The sequence below is a fragment of the Ictalurus furcatus genome, chromosome 21, assembly GCF_023375685.1.
Source record: "Ictalurus furcatus strain D&B chromosome 21, Billie_1.0, whole genome shotgun sequence".
Taxonomy (NCBI): Eukaryota; Metazoa; Chordata; class Actinopteri; order Siluriformes; family Ictaluridae; genus Ictalurus; species Ictalurus furcatus.
In genome coordinates, this window is record NC_071275.1 from 9,256,461 (window position 1) to 9,272,080 (window position 15,620).

Below are 15,620 nucleotides of genomic sequence, written 5' to 3' on the forward strand. Positions count from 1 at the left end.
ATCCCCTTTTTTGCTTTAATGACAGTGTGTGCTCGAGCTGGCATGGACTCCACAAGTTTGTGCAAAACCTTATGATCCATTTTAGTTCAAATCCATAGGAGTATCATCTGATCACATGCTTCATTTAAATAGAGACTTAGAAATGTGGCAGCAGTGGCTAGGCAGTTAATTACCTAGGGGTAATTTAGAGTCATCATTCCACCCAACTGACATACTTTTAGGAGGTTGGAGGAAACCAGAGAACCCAGCGGAAACCACACGGGCACAGAGAGAATGTAAAAAACTCCACACAGACAGTAACAAGAGCTCGAGATTGAACTGGGGACCCTGGAGATGTGAGGCTGCAAAACTATCCGCTACACCCCAGTGCAGTGGTCATTACCAAAAAATGGATTACACTATGCAGTCGTAGGCCAGTCATGCACTTAAAAAGTTGTATAAGTCTATAGTTCAGACTTGATCCGTGCTGCGAGCATGCTGAGAAGATAGCTAAATCAACACCACCACATAAACACCAACACAAACATCAACACAGCAACTCAAGGATCACAAGTCTGATTCACACATCTCTTCCTGGAATTGGCAGGGCACTTAAATGCATTCCCCAGGCAACAAAAAAGGAACAGATGAAAAACCAAAAGTGTCGATGCTGAGGAGGGATAGATGGAGGTTAAAAGCCTCCCAGCTTTCCGAATGTGCTGACTCACTGCAATCACACTGAGAGCTGCGGCTCACCAGATCATCCTGACTCTTACAGTACACCATCTCATTTCCTATCAGTCAGAACGGCTAAACCTAAAGCTGGCGTCCTGACTGTGATATCTAACAAACAATATTGTTATCATGGACACTTCTAAATATTACAACCACCCCCAAAAATAAAGGCAGAAAACACTTTAAGCAGCGTCCGCATGCTTTCAGATCAACAGAATGCTTTTAGACTCTGAAAATGTGTGGACTGAGTGCAGAGCCCTGAGGGACACGTCGAGTAACAGATTTGTGCTTGTTGACGAGGCACCCTAATGCAGTTAGATACATCGTTAAGTAAAGAATAGAACACTTCAGGGTATGCTGTTACAGGAAAATATTTCAGCGACAGTTTGGTGTGATAAAGCGTAGTTCCTGTTATCACCCTGAAGTTGATTATTTTCATTTAATACCACGTCCTGAAGCATTTTATTCATCTTATCCAACAGCCATAACGATTTGCCAATGCTAACCATTTTTAGCATGTATTAAAGTACATTTGAGCTGTTTATGGTTATAGTAAGTTAGTTTCTGTTATCACTTACGTTATAGAAGCTATAAACAGTCATTCCCTCACTAGCCTCTTGTTTTTTTACTCTATCTTGTTAAAAAGACAAAAAAAAAAAACAATTTGTCATGTTAGTGAGAAACCACAACACGTAAACTCCACTGTCCTCACAGCTTTAACCTGACAGTTATAGCTTTAACTCAGACTGTCAGAAGCAGGACAATCTAGCAAAGACATGCAGGTTTCTGAATTAAACAGAGGCTTTAATTACAGTAATCAAGAGGTAGACAACCCAATAAAACACTAAGAAAAAGCAAAGCAGTAAGGAAAAGGCAAAACATAGTGAACAAAACACTAAAAGGCAAACAAAACTTAGCAACGAGGGTAACAAACTAGGCATGAGTGGGCGTGGCTAATGGTGGGGGACTGAAGTTCTCAGAGAAAGCAGTGGTTATGATGCTGACTGTTACAAAGCAATGACACTCAAGGCTCCGTCCAGAAATATTAAATAAATAAATGTCTCCTCACTGAACATTTCACCACAGCAACGATTACGTGTGTTCATTTCAACCGGTTCACGTGGAGTGCCCACCGTACAAGCCCCTGTGTATGTTGTTACTACAGAAACGATAACGCATTACAACGAGTGCATTAATATAAATGTCAGACCTGCTGTTGTAGAAAATCAAGCAACATTTCCCGACCAATCAGATTCGAGAAGGCAACAGCGCTGTGCAATAAGCAAGGCAAGGGCCAGAGACTGTGCCTTGGAGAACGAAAGCAGCCAAAACACTGCAGAAGGGTCAGCCAAGAGGACACACTGATTCATGCTAGAAAATGGCTTGTTTAGAGACAGAGAGCAGGATGAAGAGCTTCCTCTCCTTTGTGTCCTCTCACCATGCACCAGGAATATAATAGGCTAGATAAAGACGTTGATAATTGACTTACACTCCAGGCTTCCATTAACTACCTAGATCTTTTAATGTCACGCTAATTGCTTTCGACACTTATTTGTCATGAAGTATGTTGTCATTTTAAATACAGGATGTGTGCAGGGGTTTGTGGGTCCACAGAATCCACTGGAGATACAGTGTTGTGGTGAATAGAGCTGGAATAACGCTGATGATGTCACTAAAGCACCGGGGCTCATTACCACCTACTCAACCCTCTTAAAATTACCATGGCAACAGAGTAGCCCCCATGTCCCATAATCAGCACAGCTTGTTCTAGGGCTGAGTGAGTCCTCACACCGACGGCAGTCCGGTGTGGCATTAAAGTCGCTGAAGGAATCCATTCATGACAGACAGCTGTAGGAGGAGGCACAATCCTATCCTCACGAAATGAACGTAAATACTTAATGTAATAACACGAGTCCCTGACATCCCTTTCGGCACTATATAGAGCTATGAATTCCATAATTGGCATTTAGCATGGTATATTTTTGAGTCTATTACAAAAACCGGAACAATACCTAAAGTGATGTTTTAAATCTCAAGTCTCTTGAAAACAAAGCCTCACTTTTTACATGTTCTCATTCGCTATCTCTCGATCACTTTATCCCACATTCTTCATGAGGATGGATTTTATTCTCTGTGATGATTTCTGCATTGGACATGACCGCATTCACCCTTTGGCTAGAAAAAACAGAAAGCTTGGGAACATTCCACACAGACTGAGCGAGACCACTGGCTTTAGCTCTACACACACATACACACACACACACTCCTTCCCACTCGCATTCACCAACATTACAGAAGCAGGACAACAAGCCCCAAAAGGCACTCGGGTAATGATCGTAACATTTGCAGACCTCTAATGTGTTCTAATGTGCAAACAAGCGATGAGAATTCGAGAGCAGCGGCGACAGAGCAGAGCTTCGAGAAAAAGTGCTCTGACTTGTTTTCACTGGCTCTCAAATACCAGGAAGTGCCGCCTCACGGATTTGAGTTGCAAATAAAAGTGCTGTTGCAAATCGATCTGCAGGTCACACAGACAAATGTCAGCTTCTAACCCTACCACACCTCCCACACCTTGAACACACACAAACACTGATAGTCTGAGAGTCCTGGGACAGGACGGGTCTAAACAAGTTCTAATCAATCAAGAGTAACTGTTCAAGTGGGATTACAACTATAGCTCGGCTAACAATTTTAGGTTAGCAGGATGTTTTAGGTAGGTTTGGCTCTGAGAAACAAAACATTCATTGCCTGCAGCCATCATCGTTAGCTATTAAGATACATATCTTTATGTCCCCCATATTAGAATGTAAAACAGTGCAGGTCTATGGAGAGATGTGGGTCTGCTTTTGTTTTTGCTTTTGTTAAATGTCATAAATGTCTGAATTTCTAAATTTAAAAAAAAAGAATACACTGCAAGACCAAGCAGTCTTTTTTTAAGTGCTTTATTTAAATCCCTAACACCACTGTCTAAAAATAACTATAATACAGTGTGTTGCATAAGTATTCACCCCCTGACATTTTTGGACAGCTGCCTGTGCTATATTCATTCTTTCCATTTTAAAAAAACAAAAAAAAAAAAAAAAAACCTGATTTAATGTTGCTCTGCAGGATTTTCAAAGTTTGGGATATTTTTTTAGAAGCACGCCCTGATTGAAATGAATCTAGTACTGTGTCCCAGATTTATTTTGATAGCTCTTTCATCAATTCATCAAAGTTGTTTGTTTAGGTATGGTCTAAATGTATGTCTTGGAAAATAATGGAAACTGATTGCACCAGAACTAATTTACACAACTTTAACATTTCTTAATCGTAAATCATTTTGAAAACTACAGTAGAACTCCTATATCCACTGTTGCGGTTACCGCGTTTGACCGCGGTCTGAAAAATTTGGATCAGAAAATTCCAGAAATACAGTAAACATTCATAAATGAAAATTGCGTGTCGTTCTGAGTGACATGATGAACTCTCGTACAGCGCTACCCCTGGTCTTAATCATCCACACCGTTAGTCACTTAGTAACTGTCTCGGTTATCAGATCAACTCTCACGGTATTGCAGTGCGTGTGTTCAAGTAACCCTTATTTTGCCTAATAATGGCCACAAAGTGCAAAAGTGGTGATGCGGGCAAATCGGACATGCCAAAGAGAAGTGGTAAAGTGCTTCCTTTAAGTGAAAAGGTGAAAATTCTCTATTTAATAGGGAAAGAAATAAAATTCAATTCAATTCAATTTTATTTGTATAGTGCATTTAACAGTGGACATTGTCTCAAAGCAGTGTTACAGAAACATATAAACACAGCATACAGATTTTAAGCGTATGAATTAATCCCTATTGAGCAAGCAGGTGATGACGGTGGTGAGGAAAAACTCCCTAAGATGATTTGAGGAAGAAACCTTGAGAGGAACCAGACTCAGATGGGAGCCCGTCCTCATCTGGATAACAACGGATGCTGAGGTTGCCAGGATGTACGGTAAGAACGAATCGACTATGCATGAAATTGTGAAAAAAGAAAAATAATTTCGTGCTATTACTAAACTTTATCATACTTATGCACAGTATATAGTGTTCGCTACTATCTGCGGTTTCAGGCATCTGCTGGGGGGCTTGGAATCTATCCCCTAAGTATAGGGAGGCCCTATTGTATATTGATTTTTCACTCTGCTTCAAAATTATGGGATATTTTGTGTGTATTCTTGATATATAATCCAAATGAAGTCCATTTCAGTTCCAGGTTGCAACAGTCCAAAATGTGGAAAAGTTAATGGGGGTGAATACTTACGCAAAGCGTAGCGATTCAGATATACCGTAAATCAGAGTCAGATCAAATCAAAAAAAGGTATTATTATGTAAAAATGCCTTTACTACAAGATAATTTTGTCATTCTGTATTTGTGTAAATTTTGGTAAAAGTAACACTGGTTCATATTCAAGCATCATTGAGGCTGGCTGGGATTTTACAGAAGTGAGAGCCAAAGTGTGAAGAGTGACCGATTTCTTTATTTAAAAAATGTAAAAATGAGTTTACTTGTGAGCATTTATGCCATTTTTTAAATACATAAAATATTGATTTAATAAAATTTCCCTTCCCTTAATTTTCTTTGAACACATCTTTGATCTATGTCTTTATATATTGTCTAAATAAATGAGCTAAATGTTTCAAATCTGATATCAGGAAGTTAAGCTCATTTTACAAATTTATAGAGAGATGTTTTTTTTGTCTTAAATTTTTTTGATATGGCTCAAATGAAACATGAATTGCACGTTATTGTAAAGAAGGTGAAAATAAGTTAGGATAGCTATAGGCAGACCTACTCAGCTTTGAAAATCAAATTAAACTTGCATCTTATTAGTGGGAGAAATATACAGAGGTAATAAATAAATAAATAAAGCAATTAAAACAGCATGTGAATGTACTTTCCCAAATCCAAGTGTGGCCAAAAGAGATAACAGACACACTGGACCCAAGAAATGATTAATGACTAACTAAATAGGGAAGGCTGTTGAATAATTAAATGAATAAATACGTGTGTAAGCGCCGTCTGCTTTCCTCACACAATAGGATTTATTTTGGAGGGGAAACACAAAAGAAAAGTGACGTCAGGCTTTTGTGGGGAAAACAGTGCCATAGTCGTGAGAGAAAAAAAAAACAGCATGAGGCCTAAAAAATTAAATAAAAAAAAAACAGGACACCGGTTTTTCCAAGTGTGTGCATGGATGTGTTTGAACACGTCTCTACAGGCTGTGTGAATACAGAAACATGCATGACTGGAGGTTCTGGATTGATGACATGTGATATTCTTCTGCAACGCTCTTAAAATAAAATTGAATAAACGTTTATTAACAATGGGAACGAGAGTCAACACCCTGTTCGCTAAAACCAGATGTACGGTTCTCCAGTGCGAATGTCGACCTGAGCTATCCTCCCTTCCTCGAGGTGTTTGTTAAAGCACAACAGTGAGCGCGAGCATGTGTGTGTGTGAGTGTGTGTGTTGGTGGGTGGGTGTGTTGGTGGGTGTGTGCTGGTGTGTGCGTGTGTGTGCTGGTGTGTGTGTGTGCATGCGCCTATGTGTGTGTGTGTGTGTGTGTGTTGGTGGGTGTGTGCTGGTGTGTGTGCATGTGTGTGTGTGTGTGTGTGTTGGTGGGTGTGTGCTGGTGTGTGAGTGTGTGCGCGCGCCCATGCGTGTGTGTGTGTGTGTGTGTGTGTGTGTGTGTGTGTGTGTGTGTGTGTGTGTCTGTGTGTGGCATTACAGTGATGTAAACTTTAGAGTGCGTTTACACAGTGAGGCTTGGCTCCCTTCCCCCTACAGCCCTTAAATATCTTTGAACCAAATCACAAGTGCAAAGCCAAGCTTTTTATAAAGTATACTTTTTCATTATTTATTCATTTTGTCCAACCTTACTGTGCAGATTTTCTATTAAATATTCCGAGAGAAAAAGAAAAGAAAAGACAAAAAAATCAAGCAACTAGCAAGATTGGGGATTATTCAAATTGCAGATTGTCCAATGTTCAGTAAAACTGACTTTACACTGTGTCATTTTTAAGATTATTACTTTTTTGTATAACTCTATGTTCTATAACTCATTGTACGATAAAGTGTGTTCTCCATGTCCAATTATACGATGAAGATCCTCTAAAAACAAACCTACGATTAAAAACAATTACTAAGAAACAAGCTCTCTGTGGTGTATATATAGTGGTAATATGATGTCTAGAGAAAATATTTTTAAAAGCCAAAAAAGAAGAGTTTGGAGCTCTTCATGCCGGGGCAAAAAGACAACCATGTGGAATATCCATTCTTCAAAGTGAGCTTGTGGTAATAAGGATACTTTTCTAACCATTAGCATATTTGTTTACATTTGTCATCACCGCTACGATCATATTTGTAGCTGTTCCCTGGCTTTTTCATCCTATGCTGCCCTCTTATTGGTAGCTTTTAGATGGAAAATGTAACGGTGTGCGATTTCTGTCTGCAAAACTTGTGACACTAGGCAATCGTGTGCATCTGCGAGCTCGTGTATGTGGAAGCGGGTAGATAGCAGTTTCATGTGGTTCTTGGAGGAAGCACATGTTAGCCTTCACCCTCAACAATCGGTTGATGTCGGTTGGCTGGTGGATAAAAAGTGGCAAATGACAATTTTTTAGGGTTAAAATAAAAATAATCATAATAAATCGATAAAAAGGAATGCCAAATTTAAGAGTGTTTTCCTGCTCAACCGTTCTAACAGCAATAAAAAAGTGAGTGACAACATTTTACTCTATAGAATTTCAAAGCATTAGCATTACATCTTAACAACAAAGAACTTACTCCCGAGTACATAACACTGGTAGCCTGTCTTTGTATAACAGGATGCTAGTTATGCTAGTTATTTAACCAACGTATTGGAAAAATGCTAATTGGAAGAAGGTTTTCGGTGATCTTGCAATCAGAGATCTTCTGATTTGGTCAGTATGTTGGTCGATAACCTTAAAAGGATAAGCCAAAGATTATGTGTGTTACACAAATTGCATGAGGCTAAAGCTGATCAATGAGGCAGTGTTTAAGGTATAAAATGAAGGAAGATGTACTTAGAGTGCTTTTATATCTCTATATCTATTGTGGCCTAACAGCAGGACTGAAACGTTTTCCAGCTGGTGAGGAAAAAACGAATCAATTCTCCACTGGCGGAGATCTCTGAATAGTCTTACATCAGCTTCGGCTGCAGTCATCTGCACGAGGTGAGATGAAAGATGGAAAGATCAAAAAGCAGTGATGAGGATTTCAGCACCTACTGACCTGCAGCCCCAGGCCTTGTCCAAACTAATACATATTATATTAAAAAAAAAAAAAAAAATTTACTTTTTTTTCTCCGTTTTGGCCTTCTAACCACACTCAAATGGTGCTTTCAGGGCAGGTTATATTTGAAAATGTCATTTTCACAGTATAATGTGAATGGAAATCACTGTGTATCATCCTGTGACTGGCTCCTGATGGTCATGTGATCAGACCACATCCCAAGCAGATGATGAGTTCATTCGACTGCTGCATTCTGTTTCAAGAAAGGTTTCCATTCTGTAGTATTTGCATGACAGATCCACTATCCTTTAACATTCACTGTGCATAGGCGCTGTACCACATGATCTCACACACACATACACACTCCTGAAGCTCGGCTGAGAATACAGAATCAGAAGGCGAGAAACAACATCGAAAAGCTGTGAGTACACCTGCTCATTCATGCAGTTATCCAATCAGCCAGTCATGTGGCAGCGGCGTAATGCATAAACTCATGCAGATACAAGTCCATAATATTCAAACATCCAACATAGGGCTGCACAATTAATCGAATATCAATTGCGATTATGATTTTGACTGCCCACGATTAAATAAACATGATCGACTGCGATATTGCCGTTTAAAGTTCGCTTTATAGTCCGCTCATAGAAAACTCCACTGCGGATCAAATCAAGCGCTTCCTAAATTTGCAGCCAATGGCGTCATTTTGTAGTGCCAAAACCCGGAAATGGAGTTATCATTTTAGCGCTCAATCTGCCAGCTTCGCTGCGAGCTCAAGCGCTTGCGCGAGGGGAAATCAGGACACTAGAATGATGCTAAATGGCACTGCAGAGGTTGTCGGACATTAAACCTCATCACGCCGAACGGGAAAAAATTTTGCAAATAAACTCAGGGCTCTACTGTGCGACCATTTCACTCGCGTTTGCGACTGAAAAGTATTTTGTGCAACTACGAATAAATATTTATTTGCACCGGTGTCAAAGTAACCAAAATTAAAAAATAATTTAAAAACCTCAACTTCAACTGTGCTCCTAAATTTTTGTAAATATTATTAAAGAAATTGTCTGCGTCTCTCCTCCTGTAAACACTGTTATTGCCTTTTCTGCATACGCCAGAATTATTTTCATTTGGCTGCATATTGTTATATTTGTTGCATATTTGATGGTTGATGGCGTTTTTATTTTTACTTATCCTATATTTTGGGTACAGTTTTATTTATATTTTGCTTCTACGAGATGATGCATTTTAAGGACCAGTCTAATTTGATGCAAAGATTTGTACATTAGCAGGAATGTAGCACAACATGGAGGTGAAAGCAGCGGTCTGTTTATTTAAATGTGAAAGTGCAATAAAAATATGTTGTCCCTAAAATCAATGAATAATCGTGATAAATAATCGAGATCTCAATATTGATCAAAATAATCGGGATTATCATTTCGGCCATAACCGTACAGCCCTAATCCAACGTCAGAATGGAGAAAAATTGTGATGTAAATGACTTGTGACTTGTGAATTGTGATTAACCGTGACATGGTTGTTGGTGCCAGATGGGCTGGTTTGAGTATTTCAGAAACCGCTGATCTCCTGGGATTGTCGCTAGAGTTTACAAAGAATGGTGCAAAACACATCCAGTGAGAGGCAGTTCAGTGTGTGGAAACGCCTTTCTGATGAGAGAGCTCAGAGGAAAATGTCCAGACTGATTCGAGCTGAGAGTAACTCACATAACCACTCTTTACAACCGTGGTGAGCAGAAAAGCATCTCAGAATGCACAACACGTCAAACCTTGCGGCTGACGAGCTAGAACAGCAGCAGACCTCATCGGGTTCAGCCAAGAACAGTGATCTGAGCGTCCAGGGTCACCAAAACTGCACAGCTGAAGACTGGAACAATGTTCCCTGGTCCAGTTTGTTTTTTTTTCAACACCATACTGGTTCTTTACTCATGTTGTTTCAGGGAGTTTTTCCTTGCCACTGTCACATTAGGTTCACTTATTAGCAAAAACAAACAAACAAATAAAGCCTCTCAGATGGGTCTTTTTAGTCTATTAAGTCCAAATATGTACTTATTCCAGTGCTCCTGCAAGAAGATATACCATGGCATACTTGTAAATAGATGCTTTGCTGGAGCAAAATGCACATGATTACAATGTGAAATAATTGTTTTGCTCCAAAATACATCGTTTATGTGTTTGTCGTTGTTTTTTTTTTTTAATTCCACATGTAAATGAGAATAATCTTCAAAAACAAAGCTAAACAACAATATGACAGCGATCAAAGCTACAGGATGTAAATGAGAAGTCATTTTCCAAACACACCTTTAGCTTCACTATGAGACGTGAAATGCAAAAGCACCACAGGAGATTAAATATCGGCGTCACAGTCAGCTTTTTTCACTTTACCGAACCGAGATCTCTGAATTAGGGAACACCTGTTTCGCTTCGCACCCATCTGTAACTTCACTGCACCCTTATCGCTCCTTATCGCAGTGTACCATGCAGAACAAAAACAAGCTGATAATTGCCTGCATGACAAAACGAGCTTAAAGTTTCTCGAGGCAGGTTTGAACGTAGTCGCAGAGTGGAAACTTCAAGACTGCCTCAGCTCAGTGTAATACAGAAGAGATGCTTGAAATGTAGTAAGGACAGGTGGATTTCAGGGTACTGTGTTGTATTATTGAAAACTTGGGACGATAAGGTGAATCAATTATGTTATTTAAAGCTACTGAGCATTAAAAATAAAAACTAAACTTCAGTGGCATAACACAACATATGTATAGAATTAACTCGTTTTGAATAACTCAGCTTGAATCTTAATTCCAAGGTCTTGCATTGTACTCGATAGAAAACTATGATGTAACTACTGATGATGTTACAGCAGTACATTGTGTATTAAGACATTTTAGGCTAAAGTTAGTACAAAAGTGCATCTCGACTGCAATTACAGGAAGGAAAGTAAGGGAAGTAAGAGTTTTTTTCTGATTGTTTGGATCAGGATGTGTCCTGATACATTAGATACAGACGGAACAATTCAACACTTCCAATAAACATTCACAAAAATGTTTATTAATCCTGATATATAGCATGATATTTTAGCAAATACCCTAGTTGGCTCTGATAGAAGGTTAAAACTCAAACACAAATTGTAACTTCACCAAGCCTCATTGTAGTACAATGGGAATTCTGTGTTTGGCCGAACACCATCGACGTGTTTGTTGTTCACTCTCCTAAAAGCCATCCTCACATCGTGCTCAGAGATGATGAACGTATTTTCTGCTATGGCATTCGTCTGCATGCAGTCATTTACGCTGATTGAGTCATTAGCGCTGTTTGCTGCAGCCTCGAAGCGAGCGTAGAAAGTGTTGAACTCGTCTGCCATAGTAGCGTCTGCAATCGTCTTTCTAGAGGTTGGATTTTCCAAACGGTGGATGAGCCTGTGCTCTGTAACTGTCCTTAAATGGGGTGTAGCAATGGTCTAGCGTTCTCTCTACCCTGGTGGAGCAGGTGATGTGCTGGTGGAGGTTTGACACTGAGCGTTTGAGATTGGCTCCTTTGCTACAATGAGCGCAGCAGCCCGATGATTTGTCTGATGAATGGTGAGAACATCATGAAGCTCACACAAAGCAGTATCCGTGTCCACCTGGTGGTCCGCCTGGTGGCGTATAAACAGCGATGAATATGACCAAGGTAAATTCCCGTGGAAGGTAGAAAGAGCGACATTTGATGGTCAAGCGCTCCAGGTTGGCTGAACAGGAGCGTGTTAGAACAACAATGCCTGCACTCTCACACCAGCTGCTGTTCAGCATCAGACACACTCCACCTCTCCTTGTCTTCCCCAACTCTGTTGTTATGTCCATGAGGTGAATCGAGAAGAAGTCAGCCGGCTGGATGGCGTGGTCCAGAACCACTGGGTTCAGCCATGTCTCGGTGAAGCAGAGAGGTCCCGAATGTCCTCCTGGAACTTGATCCTGGCTCTGAGGTCATCCAGCTTGTTCTTCAGAAACTGGACGTTATCTAGCAGGATGCTACACAGGGTAGCGTGGTGTGTGCGAGCCCTCGGCCTGTTCCTGACTCCACCTCGTTTCCCTCGGGGCTGCCGGTAAGGGTCGCGTTCTTTGTACCTTCTCAGTATCTCACTCGGCCAGGACAGATCCGGTACTAATAGCGATGACTGTTTTGTACACCAATAGAAATAAGAGTACTTCTGTCATAGCTAATTGTAGCCATGGTGAAAAGAAAAAGAGGTAGAAAGTAAGAAAGGTGTGGAAATTAAACAAAAGTATACAAAAAAAAGTCACGGAGCAGTCGTGACGGCAGCCGACCATACCGCCGGCATAATTTGAATGGACGAGCAGCGTTCCAAGAGTGTTTATATTTACTATAACCGCATTGGGACGTTTTACTCCATGTATCGCTCTGCTCGTCTGTGTTCACCACAAAATTCCTGGGTTACTACAGTAGAGTTGGAGACATCATCAGCGGACATGGCAAGCGATATTTTTAACTTAAAATATGAAAGCTCGTCAGGTGAAGATGAACAGGAAGAAGGGAAGCCAATTTTACCTGAAGCTCCTTAACAAGAACGTACAAATCAACATGACCTAGCTAGCCAGCTAGTCGACATGCTAGATAGTGAGTGTGGCTTCTTCGGGATCTATTCCCACTAGCGGAGCACAAATAAACAGAAAATTTATCCATACTGTGTCTGAAATATCAGTTATTATCAAATATTAATTTCTTGTTTATAGAGCTGTTGTATAAAAGCAACACTGCGATCGCAATTGTGCAGTTATACCGAATATCGGCACGGCTGCAATTAGCTACAGCACTTTTGTCTTTAGCCTTAGCTTTTAGACTGAAGGTGATCCTTAAGGTAGGCGTGGGTGATAACGCAAAAATATCATATCGCAATACTTCAATACATTTCCACGATACACGACACCCATCACCATACAAAACAGTAGTATTGTTTTTTTCAAATTTAATTAAAATAAAAGCACATAAAGTATGTAATCATTCAATTCAATAAAATGTTTGCTGTGTTCAAGCCATCATTGAATTTTATCCATAGACTCCATATTAGGGACATACGGACAAAAAATGTGGAAATGTTTTATTTGGAATATCAGACTTTTTCATCGCGGGCATAAAACATTTTTAATCATTTCTAAATTTTTATATATTTGAGAATTCTTTCTTATCTTCATCCAAGACTCATTTTATTTATGGACAGGTGAAAATATATACTCCAAGCAAGAAATAATCAGCTTGTAATCGTTAGTTATATCCTGTTATATATACCTGTGATCTCAGAAAAGTGTATCATGATATCATTTATCACAATATCTCATATTCCCCAGCCTTACCTTGCATACCTGTTATACACCTTCCCGAGTGAAACATACTGTACTACCTACAGTTTGATGCCTTTGTTTCTAAGAGTGTACACTTGTGTGTGTAATGTAAGCGCAAACCAAAAACTAATCTCCTGGCAATGTGTTGATTTTTGAGGAGTCATGCGCGTGCCCTTTTAGACGTTTCACCGTTTCTGCATTACATAAGTAGCTCCTACTTATGTACTACAGCAAGTCTCTGTGCATTGGATATTATTATAATCAAGGCAACAGTGTGAGCAACACAGGCTCTGTGAACGCTCCCGTCAGGGTTTAACAGCTTGGAGAATTACGCAAAAAAAAAAAAAAGTAATAAATAAATAAATTATTGTCATTTCAGTAAATAAGTGCATTTACATAGTGTAGAATAAGGATATAATGCGCACTTGATGATACCCGAGAATAATACTGTAGTATTTTAAAAAGAATAATAATAATAATAAAAGTGAATGAGGATTTGTGCAGGGTTGGTTGGAGGAGTGGTTTTCAGGTTTGACGGCTAGTTTGTGTTTTATTATGCGTTAAATTCTCTATGCATTATGTATATTGTGTAGCCTACATTGTTGTCTCTCTCGCATACGGAAGATGCGACATGCAAACACACTGACATCCAAACATGACATAATATAATGTTCAAATATGCGACTTCCACGACAACGACTGGGATGTTTAAGTAGCTTCAATTTTATAATAATAATAATAATAATAATAATAATAATAATAATAAAGGAGCAGCAGACATTAGAAACGCTGGTGTTAGTATTAGAATTTGTTTACCTACCTGATATCACGCGCTCCTCCGGGCGCGGTGTGTGAACACGACCGACCAGATGAGAGTTGCACGCGAGACGCTGCGGTGGCAAAGAACGCGCGCGCTTGCCTGCTTAACGAGCCCGCGAGCACCGGAGGCGGAGCAGAGCACCGACAGAGAGAGAGAGAGAGAGAAGAAGAAGAAGAAGTAAAGGAGGAGGAGGATCTACTGTAGGAGGGACGAGGCGTTTTCTCTCCGCGTGCCTCTGCGCCTGATCGATTTTCTGTCCCTTTCCTTTTTTTTGCGCGCGCGTGCAATGAGTTGCCTATACAGCGACTGACCGGCGCAGTCTTCCAATCGATCAAACCGAGACACGAATCGCGATTATGGTAATCCATAACACAGAGCTCTCATAATGCACTCCAAGAGCCCATGATCCAGCCCTGCTGATAAAAACAATAAACACCATCAGAGAAATTCTAAAGGTTTCCACTCCAAATAGCCTACCATTACAAACTATCAGCTAACCATTAAAAAAATCATTACCATTACCGGTCCTTAATGGTATCCACTGGAAATAATATGCCACCAAAAGAAGGCAACAAATTACCAGTAGAAACCCACAGGGACCATTAGAGTTTCTGTTAAAACCAATACAACTCCCATTATAACCATTAAAACCATTACAAATTTTTAGGATGGTTTCTGTTGTTTTTTTGTTTTGTTTTTCAGCAGGGAAATTATCCATCCTAACAAGCATTTTCTTTTAACGCAACACAATTATTGACCCTTCTAAAGAAATACATGCCATACTTAAAAGACATGATTTGTCAGGCTGCCTCTGCCATGAGGTTAAAGATGTTTTTACAACTTGGTCTGAAAACTCGAGTGTGCACTCACGATTGTTGGATGAAGGGTCTCATTATTGCAGGATAGAAGGATTCTTCTCAATCATGCAGATTTGCAAAATAGTAGGCGCTAGTTTCATCTATTTGCTGTTTTTATTATGTTATTATTTTTCATGGTACCAAGACTCAAACCGGCAATAAAAACGTGTTCCGGATGTCATCGTGCACAAATACTTGTGAACACAGAGCTGATTGTATCTACAGGCCGGCTCAAGATGTGCCTTTGGTTTTATATACCGTATCAACAGCCTTAATAGCACTTTCCCCAGCATCACGAAGTAGAAACAGGAAGTAATGTGATGAGATGAACCGATCACATTACTCGGCGTGCAGCATGGAGAGCGGTTAGCTCTCACACTAACATGCACAAACCACATGTGTGAAATGTGTACTTATTGAATATTTAGCTTGAGTTGTCCCAAAAGTCTCCATACATACATATGGGACTGTGTTTGCCAGCTCAATGTCGGTTGTGCCTTCGTCAGTGGGTGTTCGTGGACGTCCGCTTGTTCTCGGTCGGTCCGCAGCACTTCCTGTCTTTTTGAATTTGTAAATAAGTTTGTCAAAAGTGTTGTGTGTGATGTGC

At 40.0% G+C, this 15,620-nt stretch overlaps 1 protein-coding gene across 6 annotated transcripts in view; it reads right to left on the reverse strand.

Moving 5' to 3' along the window:
* Positions 1–14,908, reverse strand: part of LOC128625369 (band 4.1-like protein 1) — a 96,406-nt gene extending 81,498 nt beyond the window's left edge. For 4 of the 6 annotated variants that reach the window (XM_053653606.1, XM_053653609.1, XM_053653605.1 and 1 more), the window contains exon 1: positions 14,157–14,907. The gene's annotated coding sequence lies outside the window, so the exon portion shown is untranslated. Of the gene's footprint in view, positions 1–14,156 lie in introns of all 6 variants that reach the window. The other 2 variants (XM_053653607.1, XM_053653603.1) reach the window with 2 other exon arrangements.
* Between the last annotated feature and the right edge of the window lie 712 nt (positions 14,909–15,620).